Below are 21,152 nucleotides of genomic sequence, written 5' to 3'. Positions count from 1 at the left end.
GTGTAGGCCGGGCCGCCATCGATGAACCGGGCGGGTGGAGGGGATCTGGAGGAGGGACTGAGTCCAGACGTCCTTACGGGTTTAATCCTTGAAACGTGGAATGATGGGTGAAACCTGGTAGCTCTTGGTAGCTGTAACCGGACTGCGACGGGATTGATGATTTTAGAGATGGGGAATGGGCCAATGAACCTGGGAGCCAGCTTGCGTGACTCCACCTTTAATGGAAGGTCTCTGGTGGACAGCCAAACCCTCTGCCCTGGCTGGTACTCGGGTTGCTGAGAGCGTCTCCGGTTTGCTGCGCAGGAGTACACCGCCGACATCTTTAACAGGGCTTTTCGGGCCCTGGTCCAGGTTCGGCGACACCTGTGAGCTGAGATATAGGATGTGTGTTTAGGTTTTCAACTTAAACACACTGTATTTAAAAAAAAATTAAAAATAAAAACTGTTATTTACTACTTAGTTTGCACATTTTTTAAGAAACGTGTCAAGTTTCAACAAAGATTGAACACAGTTAATGCAGCGTGCAAAGAGAAGTTGAGGTGCGAGAAGACCAAAGTAAAGCCAGTATTACGGTAGCTGCAGCTGCAAGAGGCAGTGGAGCCTATGTGTCTGCTTCATGGCTCTGTGAGCGCAGACATAACTATTGTGTTTACAAGGCTGAGTTGTTTTACTGTTAAATTATTGAGGAGGGGGAGTGCGGGAAAGTAGGAGGAACAAAATGAAGGGGTGAGGGAAGTAAATATTTGTTCCTCTCTCTCATAGTTCTGGTTAACCAGACTGAGGAATGCTCTTTGAGTTTTATAATTACAGAGTTAGTGGTTGTGTCACCCTTGGAGAGTACATGGCCTCAGAGACCTAACAGACAAGGGCTTTCTGTAGAACTTAAGTAGCGACTTGGCCTTTAAGTGTGAAGGCTCACAAGTGGCCCTCTACCATGTTTCACAACTACTATGAGCTGGATTAAGGTATACATTTTGTTGCTCACTCTGCTGGTTTTATTTTGAACGAGAAGGGATGTGAGACCTTTGTTAAAAAGAAAAAAAGAGGGAAAGACAAGAAAGGAGGAAACCAATTTTGGTGCCCCAAATTATAGCAGTGCTGAAAACAATACAACTTTAGGAAACATGTGCGCTGATAAAAGATTAACAAATTCAGAAATTGCCATTACACATGCAATGCAATCAAGCAGACACGTGCTGAATACACCCAACACATACACACATAATGTTGAACAAAAATATAGTACGGCTTGCTTGGGTCACACTGAAAAGTCTAAAAACTTACCTCCTATATATTCATCCATTTGCATGCATTTTTTAGCATTGCCGTTCACGGACCTCACTCATTCTCTGTCCTATAATCTTGATTTGTTGACTCGTTTCAAGAACTATTTTCTCCTTCACAGTGACCAGTTTATTGAAAACATACAACATTTTCATTTTTTATTGCTCTTTAGATTTTTTTTTATTCTCCCTCTCTGTGACCTGGTCTTTAAAGGAGAATGATGAGTTCACAGCTGATAGTGTCTGGTTGCGAGGAGCGGAGAACAGTATAGGATGACATTATCGGAAGTAGCTGCATATAGATGCTAAGACAAAAAAAGACACAAATAGAGGGAGAATACTATGGTGTACATCTCTCAGTATAAACCTCTGTCTACTTGGATTACACTAATGACCCCTGACGAACCATAATAACACAAAGGCATTTCTATAGAATCAAACCACAACCTAAGGAATATCTGTGTTTAATCCTCAGTTTGACATTTTGCTGAGACACAGTGCAGAATGAAAACAATATTTGTTTTGTGTTTTACTTTTAAAAGTGTTGCTAAGTTAATGCAGCACACTGTACAAGCCAAGAATCCACAATTGCCATTAAGGACAAGGACGTAAAAAGACAGAGTGACATAGAGGGACAAATTTTCCTCTCCATCCATGCAGCTGAAGTAGAATAGTTGTGGTGACGGGTTGTGACAGCTGAGGGAGTGAGGGAGCAGGAGGGGAGTATCACGCCAAAATCCCCAGGAAACAGAGAAGAGGAAGAAGTAATTTAGGATGAGCTGCCTGCAGTATGCTCTCTAAGACAGTTTGGCTCTGTTGTCTTTTTCACTTTTGGACTCATGTGAGCAAGTCTTTCTTCACTCTGACACCCGTGCTTCGGATAATGAATTCTTTTATAAACTCTCTAGTTACAACATTATCATAATGATTCAGTCGATAAGTATAAATACTGGCTCTTGGGCTGCATCCCTTGGGTCAAAATTAGACATACGTCAAACACATATGTCACACCAGAATTAGATGCACACTGGAGCAGCACACCAACTCTCATTTCCTTCCCTCGTCTCTTGATAGTATCCCTAATAGACCTCTCTCCCAGTGGCACACTGCTGTTGCAACATTCACCTACTATTGCTTTAATGAGATGTCTGTGCTGTTTTGAGTGTGTATGTGTGCATGCGTGCCATTACATCTCTGTGTGTGTGCCTGAGAAAGAAAGATGTTAGCGATCCTTGTGGCCCTGTTTATCTCCACCCTTGTGTTGAAGTAGGGGGAGGTCAGAGGCAGGGCCGCCTATATCCATCTCCATTCCCACGGCTGCTGTATTGTAAGCGCAGCGGTCACAGGAGGATGAAAAGACTATGGATTTTTTTTCTCATCTTCCTTACACTCACAAGAGCAGGAAGATTAGACAGAAGATGAGTGCAGCCTGGCTCATTCAAAGTAGTTTTAAGCCGAACACTAGAAACATGTGACCTGAGCTCTGTGGTTCATGGAGCTTCATGCAAAACACACACACGCATGCACACACAAATCGACTAGTACAGTATTTGTTGGTTTGCGTTACTTGTGCCAAGCTTAGTTGTATATTGCCTGGCTTTTTAACATCACGACCTGTATGCATAGGCACATTCTCAGCACATACACACAAGAACAAACAGATAAAGAACTGACAGAAACAAGAATTCACATTCCCTTCTCAGCAGGCCTGTATGGAAGCTGACAGTTGCATGTGCATAAAAAATATTTTGGGGAAAACTCAATAGACAATGAGGTGATCGTGAGTCAAGGGGGGAAGAAAAGGAGCCATATGGGGCGGGACTGAGAGAGGCAGAGAAATACGATCCGCGCAAAAAGAAACAAGATGATAAAACTCAAAGCTCTGCCGCTCTCACTAGCAATTAAAATGATTTCTGTATAATTTGAGGAAGGCCTACAGCTGCCTTATTGGTTCCCAAACAAGCCTTCTCCTCCTTCTTCTTCTCCTCAGCCAAATGCAAGGGAGGCCCTGATGATTGAGAACTGTGTACTCTGATAAGTGCTACCATATGGCTGCCTCCTCCACACAGTTCAGTTTCGTTTCAACTCCTTCTCCTGTACAAACTTATACACATGAAGGCACAGTTTGACAAACAGGTCAGTGTGATCATGTTCTGTTCTGTTTGTTTGTTTTTGCTTTGCATCATAATGAAGGGAAATCAACTTGTGTTATTTCTCTAAGTGGGTATGTATTTTTTTATATAATTTAGGAACAGACACTATAAAAAATGTCTTGATATTTTTCTACTTTGTGCCTCAAATTCAAAAAAAACATTGTTAAGTAGAAGTTACAGATGGAAAGTTTGCTAAAAAAAAAACAAAAAATACATAAAAAAATACACACCAAATGAAAAAGAGAAACACACACAGAGAAAGTGTAGGCGTTCTGTAGAGCGAAACATACCATCACACAACCTAACGTTACCTATATACGTATGTGAGTTTCAAACCCCAAAATAGTAGCAGCTAGAGCTCACGATACTTGTGTGGGCAAACATTTGAAGTGCTAACGTTTTGCAGTTTTAAGTAAAATGATAGATGACACACCACGCTGATATTTAATCTTTTTCTTTTTACGCAACTTGATCAAGTCATGTTCCATTGCTTGGGAACAGTGGGGGCGGCTTTACTCAAAACACGAATGACACCAAGGCTCTCCTGAATGTATGTAAAGACAATTTAACTCGATACTGCGTCAAATTTGACTTGAGTCAGTCTTGTGGTTGCAGAAGTGGTTTCCCTAGCAACGTATGCCTGTGAAAAGCAAGCAACTAAAGATTCCAATACAACAGTGATGATTAAAACACACGCCACTGTCACAATGGTTTGAAGTGTGGAGAGTTGTCCATCTCTGTATTTGTGTCACTAATAGTAACAGTTGATACAATGAATGTAAAAGTGTAAGGGACAGTTGATTCAATGAAACATATTTGTTTCCATTTGAGCTGATGTGTTTTTTCTGATTCAGAACATGCATTCAGAAAGCTGGTATTTGCATAACATCTAGCCCACCGCTGCATCTTACAAAAACCCCGACCTCGAGATTTTGAAAGTAGTTTGTGTAAATGCCATGTTATCAACTTTTACAACACCATAAATTTCACATTACACAATTATTCTAACAGAAATATAATATTCCGTCTGGAAGTGCCCATGGCTGCTCCAGAAGTTCTACAGCTAGCTGCTGCCACTACTATTAGCACTTGAAAATAATCCAAGAATTCTATGTAAATAATCATGCAAAGCAAAACTGATGGCCATGTTAAGGTTTATAAAATAGTTTTTTTGCATGAACTGCTATGAAGTATCAACCCATCACATTTCTGCTGTTTGGATAAAGAATTCTTTCAGGTATTATTTAAGAGTTGTGGGTGTGAAATATTGTTTTTTTACTGCTATTCACAGATTTTCCCCAAACTACCATTTAAGTATATCTGTGTTCTGTCAAAGAGAAGGGCAAAAGAAGGAAACGTTCTTTATAAATAAGTTTAAATGTGATAGAGTGTTGTTAGTTAAAAGTTGTTATTTTAAAAGGGAAGATATGCAATCGTTTTACAACCTCCTCTAGTGTTTTAAGGTGTATCCATGCATCTGTGTGCATACATGGAAAGATTTATGCCTAGAGCAAAGTGGAAAGGTGGTAGTGTATCTGAATCTTTCGGGAGGTTTGTTGTTTGTCACAGACCCACAGAGGGCAACGTTCCATAGAACAGTAGGTTGGTATGGTGACATAAGCAGGACGCGGTGGCCCAACCAAAAACGATGCTCTCACAACACCTACAAATGGAGAGGTCAAGGGCACACATTGTTCCCACACACACATTTTGATATAAGCAGCAGAACATTCCCCATAATAACACTGACTATATATGTCCTTCAGTTGAAGGCAGCTTTACTTGCAATATTTCTTTGCAATGCCACATGGTATGCTATTTAGAGTGGATACATATTCTTTTTCTGTCTGTGAGCAGCTACAGTACGTCTGGTTTCATACACTTGGCAGCATCCTGCACACACACTGCATGCGTGCTGTAAATAGGCAGAGTGCGTCGTGCATCTCTGCTGTGTTTGGACCTATTTTAGAGCTGACACAGGAAACAGGGCCATTCTGACAGCCACCCTGCCAGCCGGTACGGCACACAGCAGCCCCGGAACCTTCTGTCACACAAACACACACACACATAAACACACACACACAAATAAGCATACAAATAGACCAGATTTCTCCAAGTTACAGTGCTTTGTCCACCTAATATCATTTCACAAATAATTTGATTTTCTTTCTTGATTTTCTTTTAAATCAAACTGTACTTAGTTTTCCTTCTCTAGTTTTCTACAAACTCTAAAGAAATAGCTACTTGACCCCTGCTGTGACACTTGGTAGTCCCCTGTCTTCCACAGATCATCCATTTTGTCTTCAGTATTCTTCATTTCAAACCTTGTAAAACCGGGCTGAGAACAAAGCTGTGTCTTTGTTGCATTTCACTGCATAATGATAACTCTGGCAGAGGGGAGCTCAATTACCCAAGACACAGGTTTCTGCTCTCAGCTACATGAGACAGCTGGAGACGTACAATGTGTGCTGAGTTAATTTAGAGTTAATTCATGTTGTTGGCTGTTTTTGCTACTCTAGTTTGTTTCTTTACCATTTAATCTCTTTATTTTGTGAACCAGTGCGGTGTAATTTAATCTCAATAATGAATCTATTCTTGAAATATTTTGAGACATGAAAGCACAAATTCATTGAGCTCAGACCTAAATGAAGCTGTATTGTCGTGATATGACAGTGCTAGCTCATTTAGAGGCCGTTAGCATGCAGACGTAAATGCCTCTTCAAAGGCTGCAGCACCAACCTCTCTTATTTAGGGCTGGAAGATAAATTCTGCAGACTGTCTCTGCCTTCTTGTGTAATTATGTGTGCGGTGATGTGTCTTTACAGCCTGCCTAACATTCGAAAATTATCTCCCAGAAATGAAGTCCAATTAATTGTGGCACTTTCCAGGCGTACCTGTGTGCAGAAACGCTATAATAGCACTTAACAAGAAATTGGCTCCTGTTGAGAAGTTTAATAAATAAGTTAAATAGTGAAAACACCTGTACTGTTTAAGTCTGACAAAATAGTAATATATATATGTGTGTTTGTGTGTGTGTGTTTCATACACACCCACTGTTCATTTTTGTGTGGTGCTTAAATGAGTTTAAAGTAAAAATACAGATTTACCTCTGCAAACAAACTGCAAATAAAAATAGAAACCAGGCAACATACACATGTCTGCCTGCTATCAATCTTACATAAAACAGGGAAGTCTATTAAAGGAAACAGCACTTTTTTTAGGGTCAGTGACATACTGTGTCATGCCACAGCAGCTCCCTATTGTAGGGCACACTGTGATGACTCAGCGCTTTCACCGAATAGCAACTTTTGTTTTTATCCCTGGAAATTGGGTCCAGACCTGATATAGAAATATATAAAGGCTAATTTGTTTAACAATTTGACATTGTCCTTTTTTGTCTTTTTTGTTTTGTATATTGGTAATATATATATATATATATATATATATATATATATATATATATATAGATATATATATATATATATATATATAACCAATTGCTTAAAAATTAAATTAAAAATAGCTGCTTTTTAACAACCATTCTGTTTGTCATATATCAGTTATGATTAAAATAAGGAAGATCAGCATCAAAAGTAGGGATGTCAAAAACATCCTCTTTAGTACTCATTCTATACTTAAGAAAACATATCAATGGATGTTGCAAAAATGTTCCATACTGATGATTTTAAATAAAAGTCAAAATGAAATATACAGTCAGTTCTATCACATGTCCAGGCCATATGGTGGATTAAAAATACATTTTGTGTTATCATTTAAATAAATGTTTTGTGCAATTCAAAAGAATATTGTGTGTTTGCACATTACTATTTGAGTAAACTAAAATGTGTCTGAAGTTATCACATAATAAAAGGAATGCAATATCATGAATCTTCAATGTATTTTTTCAGGCTGATACTATAGCTATGCATACTACTATGGATTTGACTGAGTGCTCAAGGAATCCTCAGCAGCATTTGTTATATGCTGGCTGGATAAATCTTTTACTTTTCATGGAAATGAATGGATTCAAACAGAAAGCCCTCTGCTCTGAAGCTAATTGTCTCATGATTCGGCTGTTTCGCTTCCAAAAGTTCCAAGCAGCATCTTATTAAGCTATAAATATAAATACACTTTAAATTTGATAAATTCCAGCGACAAGGCCACCTTCACAATGCAAGGTTACATTTCAAGGATAACACTTTATTAATTTATTTATTTAGCTAGCACTATATTTAGTTCTTCGTGGCTTTAATTGTCACATATTCCTGACAATTCTCTTATGTGTGATTACACATTGCACATCGCTGGTCAGTCTCTTGCTGTGTGACGACTTACTGTGGAGCCATTTAGCTCTGCAATATGGCACATAAATGGCAGCAGAGTGGTGTGCTGGAACATGTGCTTGGCAGGCAGTGGCTATGCTATTAGCGAGCGCTAACAGTTTTATTATTAGAAAATAAACGGTGCGCTGCAAAACTCTGAATGTTATTAACACCTCGCCATCTGGGTCTGACAGCTGTGTTCAACCACCATCATGGCTGAACTGCTAAAGGCAATATCTGAAATCTCAACTCCTTATCTACAGCTCTTTCTCACTAATTCTCTGTGTATCTGCCAGTTGCTTCCTCTCTTTCTCTCGCTATCTTCTTTTCCTCCACTTGCTGCTTTTCAGACATGCAGATGTTATGATAAGTGCGTGGATAACAAGCACATAGGCCTATTTCAAAATTTACCACACACAAGAAAAATCAAACAAGGATAAAAAGCTTTTCACTGTTTTAAATTATTGTCTTTCGGGCCCATAGAACATATTATTTGTTTTGTATAACTATGTTTCATTTGAGATTGTAAACTAATGCTTATGAGTCAACTTTAGCTTTTTTCCACAACTGCATGTCTGTATCTCGTAGATAAAGTCAGTCAGTCATTTTTTTCAAAAACATGTTTATATACGATATCCTTAAAAGATGGCAACAAAAAGTAAAAAAAAAAATATGGCAAAAAATTGGCAAAAATCTTTTTTGGGACACGCTTGCATGTGACTTCTTATGAAATAACTTCTAAAATGAACTATTTTTTATTACAGGTTCTCAAAATTGTGTCTTCAGGGATAACTTCACTTTTTTTCCTTAATGTGTGTTTTTCCTCCCTGATCACACAGGTCTGCGAGGCTTTATTTAAATAGATAACCTGCTACTAGAAGCCCCCAGCATCATCCAAACCTATCAGCCACCCTTTTTTGCCTTCTAGATTTTAACGTCTTTTACCTCAAGGAGTTACCCTGAGAAATTAGCACTCTTACTGCAGACACTGCAGAAAAGCCCTCTCTCTGGTGCTTTTCTTTCCTGAGCAAAAACTTTTTTTTAAACTAAAACGAGCCAACCTTTTCCAGGGATGCGCCTTCAGTGCTCCACCTAATCTACATGGATACTTACCTTCTTTCATATTTAGGATTGTCACTACCAAGCAGCGTGAAGGACTCTAGGTGGGAAAATAATCTATTTCACATATAGCTGCTCAGGGTTGGCATACAAGCAAAGAAATACCATGTTTTTAGTTTCACTGGTCGCTTTTTGTAATATACAATGGTTACCCACTGTCAAAACCAATTTATCTGAGTGTTTATTCATTGTCTTTTAGCTTAAGACCAGTGCTGAAGTAGATTTCGTTTTTCTTTCTTTTTGAAAAACCTAAAAGGTAATAATGTATTCTTCTCTTTCAGCTTTGGTTGCTTAATGTATTTAATTTGAGATGCAGGGTATACAGCTATGTACAACAGTAAAATGGTATGGCCACTATTTCCTTATTCCATATCTCATTTTTTTAATCAATACAGCTAATGTAAAAAGAACAGCTTGGTCTCAAAGATTTAAGTGAAATAACCACAATTCCATTGAACTGCATTATGTGGTGGAAGAGCATAATATGTTAGATTCACTGTACTTGCTAGCACCAAATACATTGGTTTATATAGATATAAACACCAAAATTGCAAAATAGTTAAACAAACAAACAAAAAACTGAAAATGAAATCAGATGTGTTGTAGCGAGGGAACTTTAACATCAGTTCTGGATTTTTAGGGTCACAAAGGTGATTCACATTTTTGCTTCAGACTAACATTGGAGCACTTAATGTTGGAATCCTAACCCGCTTTGGGGTGGTTAGGTTAGGCACCACTTCCTGACCAATCAAAGCTCTTAGAAAAATAAAGATAAAATAAAATAAAGACATCAATAAGAGGACCCTGAGAGCCATTTTTCCAATGTTACACAGTTACAATTCACTTCCTTTAACCTAATATAACCTGAAACCAAAGATGATAACTCTAAACTTCCTTCCTGTTAACAAATAAAGATTATAAAATAATGTTCATATTAGTGTTTTTAATTATTTGTTGGTGAAGATGTTGCAGAGCTATAAATCATTTTTTTTGGTGTACACGATAAATAAGAGTGGTTATCTGTGGTTACCATGCCAAGCTCTAGACACCCACTCAGAGTACAGCCTGTAGGTCGAAAAAAAAGAGCTACTGTTGACATAAACAAAAAAAAAGTTAAATGTTGTCACTAAAGTGGAATCTGGAGTAACACCAAAGGTTGACATACTTGGAGTTATATTACTTGCTGTTTTAGGGAAAATTTTAGGATAAAAGGATAAATTGAGCAGGTAAAATGTATCTGTCCATTCCAGTGTTTAATGGAAAACTTTTAAGACTAGAATTTTGTCTCCATTTGGATTAATTATGAAAAAACGGGACATTTAGCTGCAAATTAAGAAGCAAATTTACAGATTTGTCTGTGAGTGTATATTGAACCAAAGAGTTACTTTGGCAGCAGAAAGTTTTTTCTACTGAAATACTTAACACAACTGATAGAACAACATGATGGTATTTTCGTCAGTTGGACATGTGCAAAATCTAAGCAAACAGTTTTTGAAGTGCTATTAAGCATCTGATAAACAAACCACTCCAAGGTTTGCAAGAAGACAATTTTGTTTTGATGGTGTGTGTATTGGAGTGTATGTTTTTGCAGCTAAATACACACATCTGTGTTCTACATGGTTAATGCACTTGACTTGAGCCTGACCACAAATCAAAGTGATGGTTGGCGAGTACCACATAAGAGAACAAAATGAAGCAGATGAGTGTTGAGATCAAAAGACCTTCCCCAGTAGAAAGCTCCCCTCGTGGGGTGGGGGAGTTGCCGAGCGCTAGTCAGTGTGTTTCATTTAGTGGAGCAGCACCACAACCGCTAACGAGGTGATAACACAGACAGACGATGAGTTATTAGGGAGATGAAATAAGATTTGTTAAGTCAGTTTCTCTACTTACTTTTCCCTCTCTCTGTGCTACTCTATGTCCTGCTGTGTAGTGTCATATTTCAGGGTAAATTCTGTGTAATAAGTGTGTAAATACAGACTGTGATTACAGTACTTCAGTGACTGTATTATATGTTGGTCTGTACTCACATCAGAGCTGATGTGGTCCAAGTACAGCAGACAATGGGCCTCTGAGGACAGATGAAGAATGGCATTGATGAGAGGTTTTTGTCACTGGGCTGGCTGGCAGCCAGGTCTTAATGTGGACTGTAGAGTGGTTTTTGTCAAGACTAAATTCTTTATTGGTTGACAGCCGGCTTGCTGCTCCATATCTAAGTACAGATCACATCAAGATTACTTCTGCCACTTTGTTTTTGTTTGATACTTGTTTTCAGTTCCAGAAGGTTTTTTTGTTTTGTTTTTGTTCTTTCAGTATCAGTCACCCATATCATGTTTATCATCTGCCTAATATTGAGCATCCTGTCCCCCTTTTTTTTGCTTTCAAACCTGCTTTGCAAAAAAAAAAAAAAGTATCTGTGAGTATCCTAGGGTGTCTGGTATGAATTGAGTTGAGTTGGGATTTCTATTAAATGGGCTTGATTTCAACCCGGTGCAATGCCGGGTTAACACCTAAAACCTCCCAATTCCACCCACTCGGGGGCACACACAGACACCCAGACATATACAAACATGTTAATATGGAGAAAGTTGTTCCAATGTGGTGACTGTGACGTTTTTGACAGTTGAGATTCACCTTGTCTCAGAAGAACATTAAGTCTCTGCTGTGAATTTATATCAAACAATTTTAAGTACTTGTCCAATTTGAGGAAAAACTAACCTACCGTCACTATCTGTGGGAATAGGTTACATATGCACATATATTTTTGTCTAATTTATCTCAATCACTGTCACACCATGAAATGAGATTTAGCTGGCTCTAATAATGATATGGTTTAACAATCAAAAATCAATTTATTACCAGTGTTTTTCTCTTTTGACAGCAAAATATTTTTTTTGTTGAACAAAAACTCGCTTTACTTGCATATTGTTTGTGTGGTACAAACTCAAAGCAATGAATAAAAAAGCAGACTCTCACACTTACATTGAGCTTTACTCTTCTTTTGTGTTTCACGGTGTAATCCTCTAAAAACACTCTGAGGGTCTCTAAAGCGGATGTATTTGATAAGCTATGTCTCTTCTGGGTAAAAATGTGCAGAGTGCGTGGGTATGAAGGGCGTCGTGTGTTGCGAGCACTGCATCAAGAAAATGTTATTATATAAATGGACTATGCACGACAAAGACTCTGATATTATCATAATTAAAAGTGAACCCCACCATATGGTGAGAGAGAAGAGCTGCACATAAACAATCAAACTGAAAGCCTCTCAATGAGCAGAAATACATGAAATGCTCATTTTTCAGCCTCAAGAGCTGACAAACTGAATATACACTTTTCAATAACCTTCTCCTCTCCTCATCTAGTATGTGAGTAAATGCCTGGTCAGTGCCCTGGGCCTGTTAGGGGTCTACTGTATGCTCCAGGAATAGTCCAGTCACGTGGGCACTCTGTGGGATCTGTTCCCCAGGCAGGAAGCTGTTATATGGTTACAGTTATTTTTGTTGTCTGTCTGGGGATAGTTTTTACTGTGCTCCAGAGGATCAATAATGGTCATAAAAGGACTGCGTCACCCAGTGCCCTCTTTGAGCAGGACAGTACGTGGGCGTTTGCAGGTTAGGGACGTTTGTGTATTAGCATGCACACGTGCGCAAAAGTGAAGTTTTGTTTTTGATGCGGTGTGAGAGGAATGCTGAATGAGTATTTGAAATTTTATTTGCTTAAGGTTTTCTTTCAAGGGTCATTGGAGTTGGATTGTTACTTGCTAGTGTGTCTTCTAAGCAATACAAGGCAGGGTGTTAACTGACAAGAAATGGTTCATTTTGAAGATAATGTAAAAGTCTGTGGAAATTGTGAAACACCTTTGTGAGAGGAAGTTGAGCTGCAAGTACTGTGGTGTGCGACTGTGTGGGGTGCTTTCAGAAGTGTTACATTGTTTGATAAAAGAATTTGACCACAGCCTGTTTTTGTGCCTTTTCAAACCTCAGCTCTGCTACCTTTTTGACCTGCTGTGTCTCTCTGCTCACATGTGTCCTTTTTTATGTCTGGAAGGCCACACCACATCCCTGTGTGTGCCACGTGTACTAGGTATCTGTGTCTTTCTTATAGGTTGTCTACTGTACACATCATATGTGCCACCGCAGCCCTTAAGCTGCACTCAGCCCCGGGGACTTAGAGAGGAGGTCCTATAACAGCACAGGCAACGGAAGCCGTCTCATTGCTAATTGGTTCCTGTGTTCTCGGCACACAGAGACGGTGTCAGCACTTTCCCTCCCTCTTCCCTCCTTTTTCTTTTCTTCCTTTTTTCTATTCCTCCCTGTCTGCCAACCATAGATGCCGCAGGTTTGACAACCCTTCAGGACACATGCCTGAGCTAATATGTGCATTGCTGGATGCTTGTGTGTAGATGGAGAATTTAGGGATGCTCCCACTGCTGCTGGTTTAAAAGCTGCTAAAAACATGTGAGAAAAAAAAACATGTTTCAAAGCAAAATAATGATACAATTTTACTCTAAGAACTTCTGTGCTTCTCTCATTGTAAATATTCCACTCAATACATCCAAACATTTTTTGCTTTTGTATCTAATCTGTCCTTTGTATAAATCTCAATCCACAGCCATCTCCATGTGCAGAGTAGATGAAGGTCACCGTGTAACTCCTTTTATATCACCTCCTCCTAAATGTGCATCAATACTCCTCCATAACAGGAAGGTAGATTCTAGTTTGGGTAATCACAGCTTGTAGGTGTCTTGATGTTAAAATGTGTGCAGATGCTTCTTCTGTGAGTGTGTGCAGCCTTTCACACTGTGAGAGGAGATGACTGCAAAGTGCATCCCACTGAGTTAGAGTGGACTTGAACACGGAGGCCTCTTCCTGCTCTGATCACAGATTAGGTCTCTGGATGGCCACAGTCCGATGCTGTGTGTTTATCACCTCAGGATGTCCTCTCACAGGCTCAAACTTTGACGTTGAACAGTGGAGAAGTGTTATCCACAATACAGTCACGTCCCTGCCTGCAGGGTAAATGCTGTACTGTGTGCAGTACTTTTCTTGCAGAAAAGTTTAATCACACCAGAGACTTACAATATAAAAAAATTGCATGACTGTGCCACAAAGGTAACCAAAACCATATTTTGTACAAAAATAAAATGCAAAAAAGTAAGCAGTCTCATATACACGTTTTACCTAAGCCTGAAAGATGTAACATTTTTAAAATTTATTTATTTATTTCTATTTTTTAGTTTGATCATCCTGAAAGCAATTGAATATAAGACCACACCTGACACCACATGAGGCTTGTTCTCTTGATGGTGTTCTTTATTATAAATATGAAAGTGTGTTTCAGTGTTCAAACAATTAGGGCAACAATTTATAGACATTGTCTTGACATAATCCAACTGTTGGGCTGTTTTAAAATTATAAAAAAACAAATGAAGTATACTGTTAGTTAACATTTACCAGATAGAGTAAATTGAAATATTCCTTTATGGTACTGCATATGCTACAAAACAGAACAACTCTGCTGAAACAAAGCGTTACAAAAGACTGCAACTTTTGAGATGTAGTGCATCCCATGGGACACTTTGTGTGACAGACCCTTGTCTCCTGTCACAGTCTTTAAATCGCTGTGGTCGCCCTCTAGCCAGTCAACTCCAGAGATGACCTCCTTCGTGAGGGTGGCAGCCCCGACTCGGCCCCTTCTCTGCCCCACTGCATTAAACATTGATGGAGCTGTAAGAGAAGGCTGGAGCCTGTCTTATACTGTGGTCTGGCCCTTGCCTATAGGAAGTCTCTTCTCTGGCTGCAATCTGTCTCCTTTCAACTTCCCTCCCTTCTTTTCCAATTTGATAACGTTTGCTACTGCTGTGGTTATTTCACTGTGGTTGAACGAGGCTGTCTGCAGCAAATGCTGCTCACTATAAGGAGGCACATACAAATCTCAAGAAATGAGAGTGATAAGTGTCTGCTATAGCGGTTGCCTGTGGTCACTTGCACAACAGTGAGAGATGACTTCCTGGAAATGACTCTGTATGTGTATTTGATTCCTGTATTGTGCATTTATGTTATGCCTTTTGACTTACCACAGAGCACAGCTATATGAGAGGAAGTGGTAGGAGAGCCAAGACGGTGATACTTTCCTTCCTCTATCAGTATGTGAGTATGTGCATGTGTCTGTGTGTGTGTATGCGCGTGTGTTTCAGTGCTGCAGCATAACATCTTAACAGATTCTTAGCACTGCTGTCACTTGTTTTTTTTTCTTTTTTTTCAAAACTGTAAAGACATGTTGACCTAATTATTATTTTAAAAAGAAAATTGTTTGAAAAAAGTAACTAAACTGTACTGTAACTGTACTTGAAGTGCACATCAACAAAAAATAGTTGAATGATGTTCATATCTTAGGTTACTGGAACAACGTATATTTACTGACATTATGATGTATTTTGTTAACACTGCTTTTACCTTACACATTCATCTAACAAAGCCTTTGGGAGATCTGCTTCACAATCAAATAATGAAGTACAGAAGCATACATCTGATAATCTTTGTTAAAAGTATTAAAGGTACAATGCGGACCAATCTTTTGTAGCATGCGGTGAAAGAATGAGAAATAATTTACTGTTTATGAGAAAAACAAAATCTGATTTTGTAGTATGTTTTTGGAAAAAAGATGCACTAATAGTTCTGGGTTTTTGTTTGGTTGTTTGAGGTTTGGTTAATCAGGATCATGTCTGATAATGTGCTCACATTATCAGACATTCACCGGCAACACTAGTGTTCAGAATTAACAGACTTTTAACAGATTCTTGGAAAGTTTACTAACAGATCGGAAGTGGCTCCTGTGCCTAATAGCGGTTAAAGAAAAAAAAAAGTGCTATGACATAGTTAATAAGGGATTGTATCTGTTCAAATTTCACAAAGAAACATCCTGCAAGCATCATCTGACACATAAGTAACATATTTTACAATAAAAACAATTCTGATAATACAGAACATGCAGATGCGATTTTAAAAAGTAAATTGCTAATAACATTTTTCCTTCAGATGATGACAGATTTCTACTGAAAACAATCAATCTAGTTTTTGTTTTGAAATCATCTAATTTGCCAAATGTAAAGTGTCTTTAATTAATTTTAGAATCTCTGTAGGCTTGTCTGCTTCAAGAAGAGAGAATCACATGAGAATATTCTTAAGTGAAATAATCACAGCTCTGGGCCACAGCAAACGGGAATGAATAAATAAGGCTGACTAAATAAATGATCAGTGATTGTTTGGCTCTAAGTGCTGCTGCTGTAGCTTAGCATCCTGATTTAGTCGAAGCCTTCAGCCATCCCTCAGTGGAGCTATGGTCTTAGCGGAAGAGAACCGGCTAAAAAGCCCCATTCTTCTTCATACCTTCAATATTCAATGAGAGTGCTAATTGCATCGTGCTGAAAGAAAGAAAAAAGGGAGGGAGGCACAATGGGGAGATGGGAGGGATCTACTGGCTAATGGTCCGTAGGGGGGAAATAAAGAAGAGAGGGGGAAAAGGGGGATTTAAAAAGTTAGACATATCCTCAGGAGGTTCCTTCCTCTGTTTTTACCTGTTCGTCTTTAGCTATAATGCTAATGCTCATTAGCCAGTCTGTGTGATATCCGCCAAATCACGGCTATCGTTAGCGACCATCACCAGAAGCATTCTAGTGAAGCGAGAGCATCGACTGGTTATGCACACGCTCCTGTATTCTCAGCCGGAATCTGACTTTTTTCTTTTCTTTTCTTTTTGTTTTACCTCAAAAGTTAGTTGAAAAGATTTCCTGGAATATATTCGCTCAAGGTGCATCCATTTGTGAAGAAGAATTGGAGGATGCATATGCATTAAAAAGTCTTTGTGTGTGCAAAATGCCAGCATAGCACTTTAGCCTTGCCTCATCTTTCCACCTCTGTTTCTTTCTTTAATCTTTTGCAGAGGTATAATGCAATAAGTTCATATAATAACTGTTTTTTTTTTTTTCTCAACTTATGGGATGAATGAATGGGCAGTGAGAGGAAAACAGATGAAGGGAAACTGGTAAAAAAAATGAAAATGTAAAATTATTCATGATAAATAAACTTCATAGTAAAATGTTAGTATCTATAATTAGTTTTTCTGTTGAATATGCCACTTCTGACCACGAGGAGCACAATGTGCAGCATGTTTTAGGCACTTGGCCATATTGTCTCCTTCTGCTCTCCCTTATAGTCAGCCCTTTCACTGTCCCCTGGCATACGGCGACTGAAATACTGCTGAATGAAAGTTTTTCTCATAAATCATGCCATCCACCAAACAAAGCAATAAAGATGTTTGTTTGCATTATTGAAGGAAATGTATTTCCTTAGGTCAGCTCTAACCAGTGTTGTGTGTGTGCGTTCCTAAAAATATATATTCACTTGCCTAGGTGCCTTTTGCTTGTAATATATGTGTGTGTGTGTGTATGTATTGCTTATTTTGTTGATCTTTGTTTTTTTTTACTTACACACAAGTCAGTAATGTTGTTTTTGATTGCTCAGCCAATCAAACATCTGCTGTATGTACATATGTTTGAGTGTGAATGTGGTGATGGTAAATGGTTGTTTTACATTTCGATGCGGCTCCTCTAAAGGCTGTTTCCCAAAACAGTTCTGTGAAATGGTCGCAAAGACCAGTCCGTCTTTATGCTGCCTCTGGCTGTTCACAAATCACCAATGAATTTGGACCCACATAAGCGTAAGCTTTCAGAAATGAAGTAAGCATCGCAGAACCAAAAGAGGCGTGGAGCAGAGCTAAGCTGTGTAGACACGGAGCGCATTAAATGCATGATGGACATCTCTCTTGTATTGCTCTTAAAACACGATGAATTAATTGAGTTTAGAAATTTTCTTTGTGGTTACCTTTAGTTTTTAAACTAAATACGAAGTTGCTGTGTGTCATCATCGGCCTTTACTTGGTAATAAATCTGTTTGTTGTTGTTTAATCACGTGCACAAGTGGTTGCACAGACCATATATCATCATCTCATCACAGTTTTAGTCAGCATACCTTTTCACATGTCGACTGTTTCGGCTCTGTTACTATCTCACTTTGTGGCACAGAGGGGAATCAGTGGTAGGTTGGCTTCGACCCCTCTTGCCGCCTCAGTCCATTCAGAAATCACACAGAGACAACCGGAAGGTGTCTAAGTCCCAGCTTGAGGTGACATGTAAAAGAACTTTCAGAGTCACATGATGTCAACAAGAGGAAATTGTGTTATGTAGCTGCTAACTAAGAGAAAACAAGTTAAAAATGTCTCTGAAACCTGATGCTTTTTTGTGAGCAATTCAGCAACATCTGCATACATCTCCATCTTCCGTGAGTAGCATTGTAGGTATGCATTGAGCTATTCTGCATGAATTTACAATTATAGATTATTTCTCAGATAATACTATGCTTGTTAAGGGCACAAAAGCTGCTGCAGTATTGCTACCATTCTACGTTCATGTTAAAATAATAACAGGTGGACAAATGAATAGAGAAAGATCTCATTTTGAATGTGATTTCATTTGTTACATTTGAAGTTCATAGAAAGCACAAGTTTTAATCAATATCTCTAGTGAGTTGTGTGGTATATTCTGCATATGTTAAACGGCATAGCGTTGATTACGGTTTTCTGTATGGTTTAGTTTTACCCTTTCTTTTTTTGCAATGTCAATAAATCTGTGGACATTGGGTCATCATCTTTACAGTCTTGATGTTGGTGAGGCGTTTTTCTTCCTGTCAAGTAATTCTCAGCACATACAAAGAAGACAGTAGAATACTGTATTTGGTCTGGCTACATTTCTGCTCTCGTAAGAGTTGATGCTCTTTTTTGTTCTACTGTTGTCTTTGGGGATCATTTACAAGTCTTGACAAATTTATAACAACCCATTTGCTGCTATTTATATTGATCACACAACTGCCAGGCTGAGAGTCAGAGTAAAGGCGTTTTCTTGAAATCTACTCTCAATGGACCTAAAGCATTTGTTTCTTCTTCCTTTTTTTATTTTTTTTTTATTTTTTTTACTGCTTCATTTGTTGGTGTGTGTGTGTGTGTGTTTGGTCCAATAATTAACCAATTTTAAAAACAACAACAAAAAACAAAACTGTTTATTCAAGACAAAGAAAATGAAAGAAGGAAGAAAAAAGAAACCCCAGATATTTTAAAGACAATTTAAATAGTTGTTGTAGCAGGTGGAGGGTGTTCACTTGGGTGCTCTGAAAGACATTTAAGAAAGACATTATCTGCTTACTGCCTGCCTACTTTTAAACTTTTTACGATCCTGTTTATTTTGCCTCCTCATCCTTCCTACTCCCCCTGCTTTTCTGTCACACGATGAGTGATTGTAAATGACTTCCAAACGGATGCAGCAGTGTGAGGGGGTGAGAAACTACCTGCTTTTGTTATCTTAACACTCCACAGCCTGCAAGAGATAGCCGTTAAACATCCCGTGGCACACTTGACATACTCTACTGATATGGAGAGACCTGCGAGTGACATGGTTGGTAGAGTATGCTGCATTGAGGGTCTGGCAGCTTTATGAGTCCAAGGGGACCATAAAGCCCATCAGCTTCTCAGTAGGTTAGGGTTAGAAAAGCATGAGGGAACAGGATGCATGTCTGGTCAGAGTTTAATCTTATCTGAACAAAGTTTTTTCCTATTCACTCTATAATATATGCACATACTATCACAAAACCATGTCCTCGAGTCACACATGTAATAAACTAAGGAATCTTCCAGCAACTGCACACAGTCAAAACACATAATCAAATGCAAGCACACATGAACAAACTGGAAGAAAGGATTATTTCCTGCTTTTCACATACCTGTGGCACGTCTCTGACAGATGCACAGGGTCAGTCTTTGTTTGAGCAGCCAGGTCTTTAGATGACAGGAGGAAGCTCGGCAGAGCTCTATCAATGTTTAGACAGATCCCACTGAGCATGTCAGAACCCAAAGACGACCCCCCCCCCCCCACACACACACACACACACCTTTTCCTCCATACACACATGCTACATACACACACAGACACCCACAAACCTAGGCCTTCAAAATTCTTGTCATTGAGCGACAGAATTGCTGAAAAATGTGACTGTCACCTTATTCATACTGTTGAATGACTTGATGTGTCAGAACCCATGGGGTAGTAAAATTATGTAGCATTGCTTTTTTTTAAATTCCAGCTGAAGGTGGCCCATTTGGCACAAGTTCTAACAAGGCTTTATAGAGTAATTATTTGTGTCCCAACCTCTTCTTGATAAGATGGTAATGGTTTGAGGGTGAGGAGGATACAGATAAATATAGAGGAGTACAAGATATTTAAAGCAATAGTTCTAATCTTTTGAAGTGGGGTTTTGCAGAAAGATTATGAAGAATTATTATCTTACCTGTTGTAGACCGCTTTTTGAACAACCTCAGTTTAAGAAAATAACATTTAATTTTGACCGTGTGGTCAAACCCTAACCCTAATCCTAACCGCTGGTCTGAGAGACGACAAGACCAAAATTAGATTGCTGCCATCGTAAAAGAATTCCACTCTCAAAAAATTCCTAAAGGTTCATGCAAATGCTATTTTATAAACCTTTACATCATTATCATTACATCTATGGCTTACTTGCAAGTAGAAATAGTGCAGCAGCAGCTAGTTATTGCTATATTCTGGTCAGAATTTAGCTTTTTTTTCTCCGAGTTGAGGTCATTCAAAAAAACATGTACAATGGGTAAAATATTAATTCTTCATAAACCTTTCCCAGAATTTTACTTAAAAAAATTAATTATCCATTTAATGTGCAAATCCATGGATACTGTATCTTGCTGGAATGTTAATCTGTACATATCCATGTTTGTTGTTGTGACCTAATGCAACTGGCTGAAAGACAGGAGGAGATGTGAGTCAAGGCCAGACACAACAGCTCAATCATGTGTGTGAGGGAGCGCTCCCTGACAGTAAAGTATGAATCATCAGTTGTTTCATCATCATCACACTCCTCTCTCGGGAACACAGCATGGGGGTTGCAACCGCTGCGGCCTTGTTTTCTAGTAATGTCTGAGCCAAGCAAAGGAAGCACGGTGTACTCCCATCCCCCTGCTTCTGAAAAACACCCCACAAGTTTTCTGTCATGCTTTTCGCTGTAGAAAAAAGTAGCCCGATCCGATGTTCAGTTTTTAATAGTATTTTATCACAAATGTTATGTTCTTTTTCAAATTAGAGTACAGACTGTGAACAGGTCACATTTTGCTCAACAGTATGTCATTTAAAACGCCCCCCCCCC

At 38.8% G+C, this 21,152-nt stretch overlaps 1 protein-coding gene across 5 annotated transcripts in view; it reads left to right on the top strand.

Annotated features, from left to right (window-relative positions):
• Positions 1 to 21,152, top strand: part of mafa (v-maf avian musculoaponeurotic fibrosarcoma oncogene homolog a (paralog a)) — a 74,243-nt gene that overhangs the window by 17,220 nt on the left and 35,871 nt on the right. For 2 of the 5 annotated variants that reach the window (XR_001808219.3, XR_001808220.3), the window contains exon 3: positions 14,956 to 15,023. The exons of 2 other annotated variants lie outside the window; for them this stretch is intronic. The gene's annotated coding sequence lies outside the window, so the exon portion shown is untranslated. The remainder of the gene's footprint in view (positions 1 to 14,955; positions 15,024 to 21,152) is intronic. One more of the 5 variants, XR_001808222.3, reaches the window with a different exon arrangement.

This window comes from Kryptolebias marmoratus, linkage group LG15, assembly GCF_001649575.2.
Source record: "Kryptolebias marmoratus isolate JLee-2015 linkage group LG15, ASM164957v2, whole genome shotgun sequence".
NCBI classification, from domain to species: domain Eukaryota; kingdom Metazoa; phylum Chordata; class Actinopteri; order Cyprinodontiformes; family Rivulidae; genus Kryptolebias; species Kryptolebias marmoratus.
This window is presented reverse-complemented; position numbering and strand designations above follow the sequence as displayed.